This window comes from Lithobates pipiens, unplaced genomic scaffold (genome assembly GCF_037356315.1).
Source record: "Lithobates pipiens isolate NorthernLeopardFrog02 unplaced genomic scaffold, aLitPip1_a1.2 Scaffold_52, whole genome shotgun sequence".
NCBI lineage: Eukaryota > Metazoa > Chordata > Amphibia > Anura > Ranidae > Lithobates > Lithobates pipiens.
In genome coordinates, this window is record NW_027507875.1 from 4379884 (window position 1) to 4397739 (window position 17856).

Genomic DNA, 17856 nt, shown 5'->3' on the forward strand with positions numbered 1-17856 from the left:
TGCAATAGGATTCTCTTTCTGACTCTATTTTGTGTATTACTTCTTCTCCACATTAACTGTCACACTGATAACCATTTGTAACACATAACACTTGCAAAACATTTTTTAACAGCGGCAAAATGTGAGAAAAGCAGTGGGACGGTTTACTTGATTGAGAAGTGGTTGCAGTAGCAAAGCATAGCAATACATTAATAACACATAATGCAACTATTTTACATTCATTTTACATTCACATCATGCATACATCCTAATGTAAGCTGTCTATCATTATTAATGTTCATGGTTACTGATACATTATGCCGATGACCAGTGGAAACGGAAAACAGTCAGTGTAAGCCGTCTTCGTGCGTAACATAATTAATGGAACGATTTACACGTTGGAATTTTCAAGCTACGTCAATTTACTCTTAAATACCCTTTAGCTGCTTAGCTCACACTTTGCTGTATGTAGCCGCGTTTACATGTAAGTAACCAATGGGGATTGACATTTCATGTCCATCTCACATCTCTAATGCAATTTGTCTCTTTGCCATGTCATACTTTGCCAGTTATTATACTTTCTCATCCGATAGAAACCTAAGCGTTGCTGATATTTCATGATTACAGCAATCATCTCATCTAATTGCTATTCCGACATTTTGCCTTGGTATTACTTTGCAACGCTCTATTGAATAATGTAAAGGTAAGCTAGATATTTTGTGTATTTCCACTTAAACTCGACCTGTATATACTGTCTCAATATTATACTTTCTAATTTTGCTAAATTAGATTATAGAGTTTGCTATGTCTAAATCCAGGTTACCTACTCACCTTTATTACGTATACTGCTAATTTTAGGATAATACAAAACCATCTTATTGCTTCTTTACACGCTGCACATATTAAGAGTAATGCAATGCTACCGTGAACAGTTTAATTGCTCGTCTCACATTTAGCTGGTATCTCTCTGCTATAGGAAACTGAATTTGTACTACAACGATCACTCATCTAATATCAGTCCACTCAGTGCTACCGGGATAACGAAATGTGTAGATCACTCATCTAATATCGTCTTTTCAGTGCTGCCGGAACATATTTTAAATTTAGAGTAATGCAACGATTTCTCAGTTTTATGAAGCTACTGCAACTAACGCTTTGAATCTCTTTCCTGATAAATTACGCTCTGCAATATTAAGCCATGTAAATTGTCCTATTGGTCTGCTAACAATGCTATGTATAATAATACAAATCTTTTAAAAGCAATATCGTCTCACTGCAGTACTTACACTCTGCATAATATATATGAATAATGCGAATAATGCTAATAATAAAGTCGTCTAAAACTTGGCTATAAGTAGAGAATAAAACTATCTTACATCAAAATAAACCATGTACTGCCAAACCAATAACGGCCAATTACTTAACGTCTATCAGTCAATGACTTAACAAAATAAACTTAGCACTCTTTTGCTCTATTTTGAATAGTTGTAGTTCTCCACATTAACTGTCACATTGATATCACCACTGACAATACACCACTTTTTAACAGCACCAAAATATGAAAAAAGCACTTTATATGTTTCAAAAGTAGTTGCATTAGCAAAAAATAAAGTCCTGTCTTCTTTACACGCTAGCTTTTCTGTATACATTAATCTCTCTGTGTACACCAGCCACTCAATATAGACTAGCATCTCTGTCTTCTGTATACAGGTGCCCGTAATCTATATACACTAGCCTGCCTTCTTTTTACAATAGTCTTGGTGTCCCAGCCTCTCTGCATACACTAGCCTCACTGAATTCCCCAGACTGTCTTCTGTATACACAAGCCTATCTGTAAAAAAAAAATAGCCGTTCTTCTGCATACTCTAGCCTCTCTGTGTAACACAGTCTCTCTCTGGATTCCCTAGCCTACATCTCTGCATACCCAGGACCTTCCTCTGTATAATCTAGCCTATCTGTATACACTAGCCTGTCTTTTGTACAAATTAGCTTCTCTGTAGCCGGTCTTCTGTATACACGATCCTCACTGTCTACTCTTGGTTGTCTTTTGTATACACTAGCATCTCTTTATACATATACATATACAGCTCTCTGTATACCCAAGCCTCTCTGTATACACTAGTCCACCGGTATACACTAGCAAGTCTGCCTACACTATCCTCTCTTTGTAACTCAACTTCTGTCTCTGTATACCTTAGCTTCCATCTCTGCATACCCAGGACGTTCTTCTCTATAATCTAGCCTATGTGTATACACTAGCCGGTCTTCTGTAGACATTAGCCTCCCTGTATAAACTAGCTGGTCTACTGTATACACTAGTCCGTCTGTATACACTAGCAAGCTTGCATACACTAGCCTCTCTGTGTAACCCAGCCTCCATCTCTGCATACCCAGGACGTTCTTCTCTATAATCTAGCCTATTTGTATACACTAGCCTGTCTTTTGTACACATTAGCCTCTCTGTATAAACTAGCCGGTCTACTGTATACACTAGTCCATCTGTATACACTAGCAAGTCTGCATACTCCTGCCTCTCTGTGTAACACAGTCTCTCTCTCTGTATACCCTAGCCTCCATCTCTGCATAACCATGACGTTCTTCTGTATAATCTAGCCTGTGTTTTGTACACTTTAGCCTCTCTGTATAAACTAGCCGGTCTTCTGCATACACGAGTCTCTCTTTATACCCTTGGATGTCTTTTGTATACATTTATACTCTTTATACATTAGCCTCTCTATACACTAGTCCGTCTGTATACACTAGAAAGTCTGCATACACCAGCCTCTCTGTGTAACCCAGCCTCTCTCTCTGCATACCCAAGATGTTCTTCTCTATAATCTAGCCTATTTGTATACACTAGCCTGTCTTTTGCACACATTAGCCTCCCTATATAAACTAGCCGGTCTTCTGTATACACTAGTCCGTCTGTATACACTAGCAAGTATGCATACTCTAGCCTCTCTCTCTGTATACCCTAGCCTCCATCTCTGCATACCCAGGACGTTCTTCTGTATAATCTAGTTTATCTGTATACACTAGTGTATACAGACAGACTAGTGTATACAGAGGACCGACTAATGTGTACTAAAGACAGGCTAATGTATACAGATAGGCTAGATTATACAGAAGAACGTCCTGGGTATGCAGAGCGCTCAGCTTCAAGGTATGGCCAACGTGAGTAATATGAGGGACACTCCTCACCCCCGCCCCCACCTACCAGATCTGAGTTTCATCCCCTTGCCCTCTCTGCCCCGGTCATCTGGTGGCAGTTTTATGCACTCCCTGGCCCCCACCCATTCATAATCCTTACCGACCTTTCTTTCCGCTGCTCACAGGAACACACTGGATGACTTGTCTAATTAACCAACTTGTACAAGACACAGCTATCCTCCTGTCTGACACCGGTCCCCCTTGGAGGCTTTACCCCTCACTGTTTGGGTGGTCCCTGCCTCTCCCTGGATGCTCCACATATACCACAACGACATTGTCAGAGGGGCACCACTTGACAGGACACAGGGCTTTCATTCCGGTGGCATCTCCCATTGGAGGAAGGGATGATGGCCCCAACCCCTTGGCAGCAGGTTCTTTCATGTACAGACCAGGGCGGCTCATCTTCCCTTCTGGAGTCTTGACCTTAGATGGGGGAGTTGCACTTTGGGGGGTCTGAGTGATACCTAATGCGCTGTACTGGAAGGGCTTGACATTCCCGCATATGTGTCCCCTCCCCCTGGATGCGCCCCTTGTCCCCCCCTCTGGCTCCCACCTACTCTTTGCCGACATTGCCTTCTGCAGCTTTCGGGGACCCTGGATGACTTATTTATTGAGCCTATTGGTACGAGACACTGCTTCCCTCCAGGGTGACTCTGGACCCCCCTGGAGGATTTACCCCTTACTGTTTGGGCGGTCCCAGCCTCCCTCTGGATGCTCTACACAGCCCCCGATGCCGATGCAGGAGAGACACTAATTGGCGGGCCCTAGGACTGCTGCTCGGGTGAAGTCTCCCATTGGATGGAGGGATGGTGGCCCCAGCCCCTTGCCTGCCGGATTTTCCATGCACCGACCAGGGCTGCTCCTCTTTCATCTTGATGTGGTGACCATGGAGGGGAGGAGTTGAAATTTATGGGGTCCGGGTGTTTGCTGGTGGGAGTGCGCTAAAGGACTTGACATTTCTGCATGTTTGTCCCCTCTCCCCTGTTTCCCCCCTCCCTTCCCCCCCTTCCCACCCTTCCCTTCCCTCCTTTCCCTCCCCCTTTCCCCCTTCCACTCCCCCTTTCCCCCCTTCCACTCCCCCTTTCCCCCTTCCCTGCCCCTTTTCCCCCCGGGGCGTGGACAGGGGAGAGGGGGTAAGGAGAGGACAATCTGCCAAAGGGAGAAATGCATTTGTTCGGGGACTGCATGTACTTTAGGGGTATGGGATGGGGGGTGGTGGATCCCATTCTGTGATGCCTTTTCTGTTGTGACGGGCTCCCTCGTGCATGCCTATGTTTAGGGCGAGCCGAGGAGACCCCTCAGTGCTGACAGTTATATGCTCTACCTCTGTTTTGGTTATACTATTGTTTTTTGTTTCTTTGATGTTACTGATTGTCTTTTATTTGCATAGCGGTATCAGACGTGACATTTACCACTGCCGGGACTGGGGGGACTAGGATTCGGGGGCTCCCTCTCCGACCTGTCTACCCAATAACCCAAGTAGGACAGCGCTTTAAACCCAGTGTACATCTGGTAAGCGCTATAGCATAATTGTGCTGTTTTAGTATACCCTTCCTGTACTGTTGAGTGCGGACAACCCTTAATTTCCCTCTCCCCCTGGGGTTGGGGTGCCCGGCCTCTTTTTCCCTTTCCTTCCATTTGCCCTTCCTTTCTCCCCCTTAGTTCCCGCCATGCATTACCTACCCAAAACCTACCTTGGTTCAACTTTCTTTGCTTTTCTCTGACGTCCCCCTCCCCCTCCCCGAGGAGCGATGGGAGACTCAGTCAAGGTCACCTCTCTAAACGTTAAGGGACTGAACTCCCCTGAAAAACGGTGGATCCTCCTGGGAAAACTGAACACATCCTGTACTGATGTGGCCTTTATACAAGAAACACATTTTAAAAATACTAGCCTCCCCTTTCTATGGTCGAGATCCTTCCCTAAGGTCTACCACTCTACTAACCCCTCCTCTCCATTCTGATCTCTAGCAGGCTCCCCTGGGTTCTCCAGGATTCTCTGGTGGACCCTGGGGGCCAATATCTTTTTCTTAGGGGCCACATTGGAGAGCACCTTTTTACATTTGCCACTGTGTACGCTCCCAATGATCACCAAGACACGTTCCTCAGAACTACCCTGCACAGATTATGTGACTTTCGGGAGGGCCAATTGATATTAGGTGGGGACTTTAATGTCCCCTTTCGCCATCGGTTGACACTTCTGCCTCTTGCTCCTCGCTCCCTACCCCTCACCTAGGTCTCTATTCTGGCACCTTAATGAGAGCCTCATCCAGATACCGGAAGTTTTAGCAGATGTGACCAGGGAATTGGACCTTTATTTCCAAGAAAACTAAAGCAGGACTGTGACCCGGGGATAATTTGGGAGGCTCACAAGTCAGTACTCCGCAGGGTACTTATCAGGAACAGCTTGCTAATCTGTTTCGTGAACTTGCCTCTGTGGAAGCGAAACATAAACATACCCCCTTACGGACCTTAGAGATTGAATTGGGGACACTCCATACCCATATTGCTGTCCTTCTCCATTATAAAGCGAAAGCGGCACTCCAGTTCTGTCGTAAACTGACGTAGGAGTCAGAGGACAAATGCAGAAAAATCTTAGCCAGGTCGGTAAAGGAGTTGAAATCTGGCTCTTACATACCACAGTTGATAGATGAGAATGGCCAGAGGGCCTCTACCCCAACCCAAATAGTTGAAGTCTTTGAAAAATGTTACTCTGATCTCTACAACCTGCCCGATTCAGGGTCTGGACAGGACAATATAGACAGATATGTAACCGGTTCTGGTCTACCAACCCTCTCATCGGAATCACGGGAGTACTTGGAGGACCCGATCACACTGGAAGAAGTCCAGACGGCCGTGGGACCTCCGAAGGTGGGTAAGGCTCCGGGCCCTGACGGATATACCGCACAATACTTTAAGACCTTCCTCCCTATTCTCGGCCCGCGCTTGGTGAATTTATTTAATACTCTGAGCTCAAATGGGGATTTTCCTGAGGATACCCTTAGAGCCCACATCTCGTTGATACCTAAGGAGGGCAAAGACCCGGGCCTATGTGGAAGCTACAGACCCATTTCCCTCCAAAATTCGGTCCTAAAACTATTCTCTAACTCCTCGCCACGTGATTGGCACATCACTTGTAGTCCCTTATACATATTGACCAGTTAGGTTTTATTCCCACCAGGGAAGATAAGGACAACACCACTAAGGTGCTTACCCTGATCCGTAAAGCAAAGTCATCTGGGACCCCTTGTCTTTTCATGAGTACTGATGCAGAGAAGGCTTTTGATCGGGTCAAATGGACATTAATGTTCTCGGTCCTTTGCCATATAGGTCTGAGTGAACGGATGCTGGCATGGATAAGTAAGATATACTCACGTACTTACATTCCACCGGACATCGCGCGTACGTTTATGTTGAACTTCCCCCCACCCCTTGTCACTAAGATCCGCAGTTTGCTTCACGGGTGGCATTCTGGCCTCCATTCCTGGTTCAGCAGATGCAATCTCATTAAAATGAACATACTCCCTAAATTTACTTATCTTTTCCAAGCTCTCCCGATCCAGATTCCAGTCCTGTTTTTTAAGCAAGCTCAATCCTTGCTCACTCAATTTAACTGGGCCCACAAAAATCCCAGACTTAAGCGGTCACAGCTGACATTGTCTAAACAACAGGGAGGGTTGGTTCTCCCTAACTTGCGACGCTACTACCTGGCCTCCTATCTGGGCCGTGTATTGGACTGGAATCGAAACAAACTTTCTAAGCTCACTCCCGAATTCCGCTAAGAAGCGCCATGTAGTGCTATAAGTATTTACCCACAGAATTTATGTCACATCCCACTATAGGGGCTTAGTTGAAAGTCAGTCACCTGATCGCTACCCAAAACACACTCACGTCTTTGACTTCCCCCCTATTCCCTATACGTGGCCATCCAACCTTTGAACTGGGGACCCACTTAGAAATTCCAACCTAGACAATGCGTCTAAATTCGTCATTGATGGAAAATGGCCTTCTTTCTCAACCCTAACAGATCCGACAGGGCTTTTCCAACTGCCTTTTTGGAGAGCGGCGCAACGACATAATTTTCTCCATTCCATCCCCAATCCTCAAACGTTCGCCCGCCCTCAGACGGAGTTTGAGACTCTATGCAGGAGCGAAGGCCCTTTGGCCCACATTCTCTCTCAAACAGATTACCCACACTTAACCTGTCTGTCCAACTGGGAAAAGGACCTTAATTGCTAATTTTCCCCAGCACAGAGACAACGCATTATCACTTTGGCTCTCAAAATGTCGCTGTGCACGAAGATACAGGAGACGAATTTTAAACTTCTCACCAGGTGGTATTTGACACCATCAAAGCTGCAGAAATGTTTCTCCTCTTCCTCGAACATATGCTGGAGGTGTGGAGAAGAAGAGGGCACGTTGCTGCACATTTTTTGGTCCTGCCTCAGCTTGGTGGACTTCTGGACAGAGATCCGATGCATAACACAAAAATTCACAGACTTCTCCATCCAGGAAGAGGCTGCATTCTTTCTCTTGCACCATTCACAGATTCCCATTAAGAAGTACAAAAAAATCTATTTTACGTCATGTGATAAATGCGGCGAAATCCTGCATCCCTCTCTATTGGAAAAAATTTCCCCCCCCTTTCATTACTCACTGGCTTAAGAAAATAGAGGACATTAAAAAAAATGGAGGACTTGATCCTCACATCACAAGGTATACAAGAATTTTTTAAACAAACCTGAGACATCTGGAATACCTTTATATTCTCACTGGAAGGATGTCGCCTGCTATCGCCTTAGTGCTCTGAGCTTTCCTTGACTGGCCCCTTGGACAGTGGCTGCCATCGTGTCTCGTCCCCTCTTCTCCTTTTCTGATCTTTCAACCCTTCTCTTTTCTGCCTTCCTCCCCTATCTCTCACCCCCTCCACCCCCTCTCTCTTTTGGAAAGAGTGGAAAATTGGGAATGACGGCCCCACACCCCCCTCTGGATGGATTATGCCGGAGGGACCTGGGGGTTTGTGTGACCCTGGATCTTGGTACAGTACTTTATCCGTGCCTCGAATCATTGTGATTGATGGAAGGCAGACTCACAGTTGCGAATATACCTGTATCAAGTATTGTTCAGCTGCTTTTTGCTCTGTATTTCTCTGTTGCATTATGTACTCGGGGGACCGTCTTCCCCTATTTGGAGAAAAAATTATATTTGAAAAAAAAAAGAAGCCTACGACACCTGGTATTCCCAGGCGGTTTCCCATCCAGGCATTAACCAGGCCTGACCCTGCTTAGCCTCCAAGATCAGACGAGATGGAACAGATTCAGGGCGATGTGGCCGTAGCCGATATCTTCAGGCACTCTCAACTCTCTTGACAAACACCAAGATGGTCACCTTGGAAACAAGCGGAAAAAAATAGGTCAACGGCCACAACATAAAAAGAAGCCTACGGCATCTGGAAATCCCAGGCGGTCTCCCATCCAGGTACTAAACTGGTCCCAACCCTGCTTAGCCTCTGAGATCAGATGAGATTGGGCTCTTTTAGGGTGGTGTGGCCGTAGGAGATTTCTTCAGGCACTCTCAACCTTGACTAACGCCAATATGGTCACCTTGGGAAACAAACAAAAAAATCAAGTCAACGCCAACAACATGAGAAGAAGTCTACAGCACCTAGTATTCCCAGGTGGTCTCCCATCCAGGTATTAACAAGGCCCGACCCTGTTTAGTCTCTGAGATCAGACGAGATCTGGTGCTTTCAGGGTTATGTGGCCATAGGCGAGCTCTTCAAGCACTCTCAACCCTCTTAACAAACACCAAGATGGTCACCTTGGTAAACAAACAAAAAAAAAAAAAAAAAGTCAACGCCAACAACATAAAAATAAGCCTTCAGCACCTAGTATTCCCAGGTGGTCTCCAATCCAGGTACTAGCAAGGCCCGACCCTGTTTAGCCTCTGAGATCAGAGGAGATCGGGCGCTTTCAGGCTTATGTGCCCATAGGCAATCTCTTTGGGCACTCTCAACCCTCTTGACAAATGCCAAGATGGTCACCTTGGGAAACAAGCGAAAAAAAAACAAAACGAATCAAGGCCAACAACATAAAAAGAAGCCTACAATAACTGGTATTCCCAGGTGGTCTCCCATCCAGGTACTAACCAGGCCTGACTCTTCTTAGCCTCCAAGATCAGACGAGATTGGGTGCTTTCAGAGTGCTCGGACTCTTTCCCCATCACTAATGGGACGAGGCAGGGGTGCCCTCTGTCTCCCCTAATTTTTATTCTGACACTGGAACCACTTATGTGTCACGTTCGGAATGACCCGAATATTACTGGCATATCCAAACCCTCTGCACACCACAAAATTGCGGCGTACGCTGACGATCTAATTTTTTTCGTCTCCAATCCACACATTTCGCTTCCCAATATACTCGTGGCTCTCCGGCGATACGGCAGCCTATCAAACTATAAAATCAATTGCACCATCGGCTGTATTGAATATATCGGTCCCGGATGGTGAGGCCAAGAGGCTATGCTCCGCTTTTCCATTCTACTGAGCTGAAAAATCTATACGTTACCTGGGCGTTGACATCGCAGCGGATTTGGTGCAATTGTACCCGCTTAATTTTCTTCCTCTCCTGAATAGACTGAAATCTGATTTGGGAAACTGGCATGATTTAACACTGACCTGGTTCGGGCGCTGTAATGCATTCAAAATGACGGCCCTCCCGCGGATCTTATACTTGTTCCAGACATTATCGATCCGGTTACCCCCAATCTTTTTCAGACATCTGCAGGTGCTGCTCCGGGACTTTATTTGGGCTCGCAAACCGCCCAGAGCCCGTTTGCAATTGCTTGCCAGACCAAAGGACAAGGGGGGTCTGGGTCTCCCAGATCTGAGACAATACAACAGAGCGACTCTGCTAGCGAGAGTCGTTGATTGGCATTGTAATGGCCCACACAAGCAGTGGGTGGAGATGGAGATTGAGGATGGATCCATTCCCCTATTGACCTCCCCGTGGCTCCTGTCCTCCCTACCAAAAGACCTCAGAGATCACCCCGTAGTGGGAGCTACGTTGGCTGTTGTGCGGAGGTTGTTCCGCTGCACACACATTGCTCCCCTGCCGTCACCAATGACTCCGGTTATAGGTAATCCAGACTTCCCACCGGGATTTACCAACAAGAAACTGCGACAGTTGACAGTGGTGGGGAAACAGCGTCTGGGAGAGGTGTGGTCCTCGGGAGGGCTCCCGACCACGCAAACTGTCGCCGAGCTTTCTGACCCTCCGCTTGACTTGTTTAATGCTTATCAACTTCGTCACTTTCTTCTGGCCATACAAAGGGCCCCCTACACTCCTAGAGACCTGACGCCCTATGAATCCATCTGTCACAAAAAGGAACCTGTGCAACACACCCTCTCCCTCCTGTACAACCTATTAAGTAGTCAGGAGGAGGAGTCGACCCCACCATTTATCCACAAATGGGAGATTGCATTTGGCATCACATTTACCCCACAACAGATAGGGAATATCCTGACATTAGTACATAAAGCTTCCATCGCAAACCAATATCAAGAATCAGGATACAAGATAGTCTCACGCTGGTATAGAGTCCCATACCTTCTGAATAAAATGAATAGATCGATTCCGGATGTTTGTTGGAGGTGCAATTCAGATACGGGGACCATGGGACACATTTTCTGGGCATGCCCGGCCTTGAGGAACTTTTGGGTGGAGGTGACCGGGACAATAAAAACAGCCTGTTCGAAAATACAAAAAAACCCTCACGATGCAACTCCTGAACGCCGCCCGGGCCTGCATTCCCACACTGTGGAGGCAGCCTCAGCCCCCATCCAAGGTGCTGTGGTATTCCAAAGTCAATCATATTCTCCGGATGGAAGAATTGACCGCCACCCTTCACAACACTGAAGAGGCATTTAGTGTTACATGGAGGCCCTGGAGGTATTTTACTGGTACTTGAGACTACATTTGGGAGGTGAGCAGCGCCCCTGTCCCAGAAAACGACTGAACATCTAACGTTTACCTACGTAGGCCAAGTCTGCCCTGGGTGGCATTCCCCCCCTTCCCTTTTTGTCTTTATTTTTCTTTTTTTCCCTGCCGCCATCCCCCCCCTCTTCTCTCTCCGTCTTTGCACTCTCTTCTTCCCCCGTCCTCCCTTTTGACTATGCCTTGTCTCCTTACTAGCCTTTGGGACCCAGAAGAACCCCAGGGTTCTGGACACGACCGGCTCATATTTTACTCTGGTTCACGTAGGTCATGATAAGCTGGCTCGCTGTGGTCCCAGTTGTTCTCCATGATTACATTTGTCCGAACGGAGCTGCATTAGTTATACTGTACTACATGTCGGAGGTGGGGTTTCTCTCTTTTCTGCATGAAACTCTAGGACTCCCCTCTGAGAACCCAGAGTTATTTGGCTGCCTATTTTTTGTTACCATGTAATTGTGACCCTGGGTCATGCTGTATGGTTGACTGTTATATTTATGTTGTTCTACTTATACTTAATAAAAGAATAAAACAAAAAAAAAAAAATAAGTCAATGCCAACAACTTAAAAAAAAAGCCTATGGCATCGAGAAATCCCAGGCGGTCTCCCATCCCGGTACTAACCAGGTCCCAACCCTGCTTAGCCTCTGAGACAGGGCTGGTGCAAGGATCGTTGACACCCTAGGCGAAAACCTAATTTTGCCACCCCCCCCCCGGCTGCGCCCATGACTCCACCTGCCCTTGCTACACATGACCTATCTGACCCCTACACTGACCCCCTGACACATAAACTAATCCACCTGACTCCTACTTCCTGCACTACTCACATCACATTGACCCCTACACTGACCCACCTGATAATTACACCGACCCACCTGGCACCTACACCAACCCACCTGGCACCTACACTGCCAATTACACTGACCATCGCGCTGACACCTACACTGACCATCACGCTGACACCTACACTGACCATCACGCTGACACCTACCCTGAAAACACATACCCTGAAAACACATACCCTGAAAACACATACCCTGAAAACACATACCCTGAAAACACATACCCTGACACATAAAATGGCACTGACGCATACACTGACGCATACACTGACGCATACACTGACATGACACATACACTGACACGACACATACACTGACACATTACACTGACACGACACATACACTGACACGACACATCACACTGGCATGACACATACAGTGGCATGACACATACACTGACACATCACACTGGCATGACACATACACAGACACATCACACTGGCATGACACATACACAGACACATCACACTGACATGACACATACACTGACATGACACATACACAGACACATCACACTGACATGACACATACACTGACACATCACACTGACATGACACATACACTGACACATTACACTGACATGACACATACACTGACACGACACATACACTGACACATCACACTGGCATGACACATACACAGACACATCACAATGACATGACACATACACAGACACATCACACTGACATGACACATACACAGACACATCACACTGACATGACACATACACAGACACATTACACTGACATGACACATACACTGACACATTACACTGACATGACACATACACTGACACGACACATACACTGACACATCACACTGGCATGACACATACACTGACACATTACACTGACATGACACATACACTGACACATTACACTGACATGACACATACACAGACACATCACACTGACATGACACATACACAGACACATCACACTGACATGACACATACACAGACACATCACACTGACATGACACATACACAAACACATCACACTGGCATGACACATACACAGACACATCACACTGACATGACACATACACAGACACATCACACTGACATGACACATACACAGACACACCACACTGGCATGACACTGACACACATCACACTGACCTACCTGACTCCTACTTCCTGCATTACTCACACACAAACCCCCTCCATACAGCTCAATGGATCCATCCTCCTCCTTACCTCTGCTCTTTCATGCTGCCTTCAGCGACCATCATCCCACCGGGCCTCTCCGACTCCTCCGCACTGCCAGCGCCGTCCACCCGCTCCGCCGGGGCCACGCCAGCGCCATCCATCCGCTCCGCCGGGGCCACACCAGCGCCGTCCACCCGCTCCGCCGGGGCCACACCAGCGCCATCCATCCGCTCCGCCTCCATCATATCCCTGCCGAGACCAGGCCAGCGCCATCAACCCCGCTCCATGATGTCCCTGCCGGGCAGGAGGTCAGCTGACCGACCTCTCGAAGCTCCCATCTCCGCCGAGCCCCGCCCCTCCGCTGCACTCACACAGACACACAGCGCAGCTCCAGAGGGACAGGCTGGAGCAAAGGAGTCCCGGAGCGGCGCTGTGAGATGAGTACGGTGGGGCGCTCAGCGGGAAACATGGGGGATTGGTGGCGCCGGTGGAACACCACAGGGGGGGCGAGAGAGCAGAAGAGGAGCTCACACTGGGCAGAGGCCGTAGTTGCGCCCTAGGTGGTAGTGCGCCCTAGGCGGCTGCCTACTTCGCCTAGTGGTAGCGCCGGCCCTGCTCTGAGATCAAATGAGATTTGGCTCTTTCAGGGTGATGCAGCCATAGTAGATTTTTTCAGGCACGCTCAACCCTCTTGACAAATGCCAAGATGGTCACCTTAGGAAACAAACAAAAAAAACAAGTCAACACCAACAACATAAAAAGAAGCCTACCGCACCTAGTATTTCCAGGCGGTCTCCCATCCAGGTATTAACAAGGCGCGACCCTTTCTAGCCTCTGAGATCAGCAGAGATTGGGCGCTTTCAGGGGGATGTGCCCATAGGCAATCTCTTTGGGCACTCTCATCCCTCTTGAAAAATGCCAAGATAGTCACCCTGGGAAACAAGCGAAAAAAAACAGGTCAACGCCAACAACATAAAAAGAAGAATACGGCACCTGGTATTCCAAGGCCGTCTCCCATTCAAGTACTAACTAGGCCCAACCCTTCTTAGCCTCTGAGATCAGAAGAGATAGGGTGCTTTCAGGGTGATGTGGCTGTAAGCGATCTCTTTAGGCACTCTCAACCCTCTTGACAAATGCCAAGATGATCCCTTTGGGAAACAAGCGAAAAAAACAGGTCAACACCAACAACATAAAAAGAAGCCTGCGGCATCTGGAAAACCCAGGCGGTCTCCCATCCAGGTACAAACCAGGCCCAACCCTGCTTAGCCTCTGAGACCAAACGAGATTGGGCGCTTTCAGGGTGTTGTGCCCATAGGCAATTTCTTTGTGCACTCTCAACCCTCTTGACACATGCCAAGATGGTCACCTTGGGAAACAAGGGAAAAAAAACAGGTCAACGCGACAACATAATGAGAAGCCTACGGCACCTGGTATTCCCAAGCTTTCTCCCATCCAGGTACTAACCAGGCCCATCGCTGCTTAGCCTCCGAGATCAGATGAGATTAGGCTCTTTCAGGGTGATTTGGCTGTAGGCACTCTCTTTGGGCACTCTGAAGCCTCTTGACAAAGGCCAAGATGGTCACCTTGGGAAACAAGCTAAAAAAAACAGGTCAAAGCCAACAACATAAAAAGAAGCCTACGGCATCCAGTATTCCCAGGCGATCTCCCAATCAAGACACTAACCAGACCAGATCCTTCTATGGCACCTGGTCTTCCCAGGCAGTCTCCCATCCAGGTACTAACCAGGCCTGACGCTGCTTAGCCTCTGAAATCAGACAAGATCGGGGGCTTTCAGGTTGATGTGGCCGTAAGCGTTCTCTTCAAGACACGCCTAACCCTCTTGACAAACGCCAAATGGTCGCCTTGAGAACAACAGACAAAGCCAACAACATAAAAGGAAGCCTATGGGCTTACAGCGGACCTTAAAAGATGGGACCCACTAGCTCTGTCATGGTTCGGACGCTGTAATGTGTTGAAGATGAACGCGTTGCCACGACTTCTGTATCTACTACAAGCCTTACCTATCAAAATACCCCAGACTTTCTTTCATTCGGTTCGCTCAATCTTTATCAAGTTCCTCTGGCGCGGAAAACATATGCGTATTGGTAGGGCAATGCTATTGCGACCGAAATTGCGGGGAGGTATTGGCTTCCCGGACCCTGCTCTATATTACACAGCGAGGCACATGACACCGGTGGTTGACTGGTGCCGGTGTTCTGCCATATACTGTCCGGCCATGATATAGTGTCCGCTGTGTACTCCGAAGCTGAACGGCTCCTGCGCGGTGAGTGGAGGTGGTAGCCCCACCATCCAAGCGGACATAGGGTTGTGAATATTAGCCACTTCCCGACCAGCGCACGACGATGTACGTCGACAGCATGGCACGGGCAGGCATATTGGCGTACATGTACGTCCAATATTCATTGCCGCCGTGCCATCGGGAGCGCGCCGCCGGCGGCGCGCTCCCGCGCTGGTCGGGACCCCCGTGATTTCGGTCGCGGGACCCGTGGACTCGATCGCCGCGGGCATCCCCGCGATCGTCTCACGGAGCGGCGGAAGTGAGGAAATGCTGTATAAACAACATTTTCTCATTCTGCCTAGCAACTAGTGACGCTGATCTCTGCTCCATGTGATTGGAGCAGAGATCAGTGTACACTAAATGAAAGCCCAACCCCCCCACAGTTAGTAACACTCCCCTAGGAACACTTAACCCCTACACTGCCACTCACTGGTTAACCCTTTCACTGCCAGTGTCATTTACACAGGAATCACTGCATTTATATAGCAGTGATTACTGTATAAATGACAATGGTCCCAAAAATGTGTCAAAAATGTCCGATGGGTCCCCGACAATGTCGCAGTCACAATAAAAATCGCAGATCGCCGCCATTACTAGTAAAAATAAAATAATAAAAAATTATTAATAAAAATGCTATAAAACTATCCCTATTTTGTAAACGCTATAACTTTTGCGCAAACCAATCAATAATCGCTTATTGCGATTTTTTTTACCAAAAATATGTAGACGAATACGTATTGGCCTAAATTGAGGGAAAAAAATGTTTTTTTATATATTTTTGGGGGATATTTATTATAACAAAAAGTAAAAAATAATGCGTTTTTTTCAAAATTGTCGCTCTATTTTTGTTTATAGCGCAAAAAATAAAAACCGCAGGGGTGATCAAATACCACCAAAAGAAAGCTCTATTTGTGGGAAAAAAAGGACGTTAATTTTGTTTGAGAGCCACGTCGCACGACCGCGCAATTGTCAGTTAAAGCGACGCAGTGCCGAATCGCAAAAAGTGGTCTGGTCTTTGACCAGCAAATTGGTCCGGTCTGAAAGTGGTTAGAGGGCCCCTCGCAGGCGAGCTTCGCTCGCCACGCTTCGGGCTTGGCTTCGCTGCGCTCGGCTCTTTTATATTCTTACTCTATGTCCACTTGGATAGTGGGGATAGAACCTGTACTCAGTGCGCAGGTGCCGTTCATGCTCGCAATTTTTGGAATCTGTGTTGCTGTGTACTGCGCATGCGCAGTACACAGCGGACACTATCCGATGGGGGACCATATGTGATAAGACACCGGCATGGGGAACTGAAGCTATGGGTCAAGCTAGAGCAGGAGATGGCGCGGGTTCCACTGGCTGGTCTGCCTTGGGCGGGGAGGCCATTGGAGCCCTGTGTGACTACTCACCCATTAATTGGCCCCTCGCTCGCCGAGATGGATAGTTTTTTTTACCTTTCCCACCTGACTAACTTCCCTTCTCCTATGACCCCAATTATTGGACATCCTAGATTCCCTCCGGGCCTGTCTGACCAGGCCTTTACCAGGCAAGCCCCGAAAGGGCTTCTGAGAGCAGCCCTATTTCTTGGACCCACAGGCTTGATTCCCATGGGAACCATACTGCTAGAGCAAGTACCTGTTGCATTGGATAGCTGGAGAGCTAGACAGCTAATCCATTTCCTCGGATCACTACCTAACCATTCGTTCTTCTCTAGACAATTCGACCCCTTCAAGGAACTTTGCCTGGATGATGGCCCAATTCATGGTTCCCTCTCTAGGTCCTACCTAATCCTGACAGATGCACAATCCTCCACGGATCCACCCTTCCTAGCTAAATGGAAAAGGGACTTACAAACTACATTCTCCAAACCACAGAAGGACAGAATACTCTTTTTCGCCCATAAGTCGTCACTCTGCAGTAAATATCAGGAGATCTCATATAAGCTGATCACATGCTGGAATCGTACACCGATGGTGTTGGCCAAAATATTCCCCGGTCAATCTGACCGCTGCTGTCGCTGTGGGCAACAGGCTGGCACCATTCTCCACATTTTCTGGGAATGCCCTAAATTACAAACATTCGGGCAGCCTGTCCTGAGACTCATCCACAAGTTCACAGACATTTCCTTAGCCAATGATCCCGCAGCAGTTCTTCTCAATCTAACTCCTATGTCGATAAAGCGTTATCATAAGTCCTTACTTAAACATCTCCTCAAGGCAGCTAGGGCCTGCATCCCAAGTCAGTGGAAAGAGCAATCTGCTCCAATGGTGACCCAGTGGTTCGCAAGGGTTAATGATATTGAACGAATGGAAGACCTGACTGCCACAATGAGGGATAAAACGGAGGAGCATGGGAACAGATGGTTCTACTGGACCCAGTTTCGCTTTTCGGAAGAATACCTCCGCGA

The 17856-nt window shown here is 47.6% G+C and overlaps 3 pseudogenes; all 3 read right to left on the minus strand.

The window, feature by feature from the left end:
• Window positions 1-8623: 8623 nt before the first annotated feature.
• Window positions 8624-8743, minus strand: LOC143957579 (5S ribosomal RNA; annotated as a pseudogene).
• A 95-nt stretch (window positions 8744-8838) lies between these two features.
• On the minus strand, window positions 8839-8957 carry LOC143957420 (5S ribosomal RNA; annotated as a pseudogene).
• Window positions 8958-14583: 5626 nt separating this feature from the next.
• Window positions 14584-14702, minus strand: LOC143957614 (5S ribosomal RNA; annotated as a pseudogene).
• Window positions 14703-17856: the final 3154 nt, after the last annotated feature.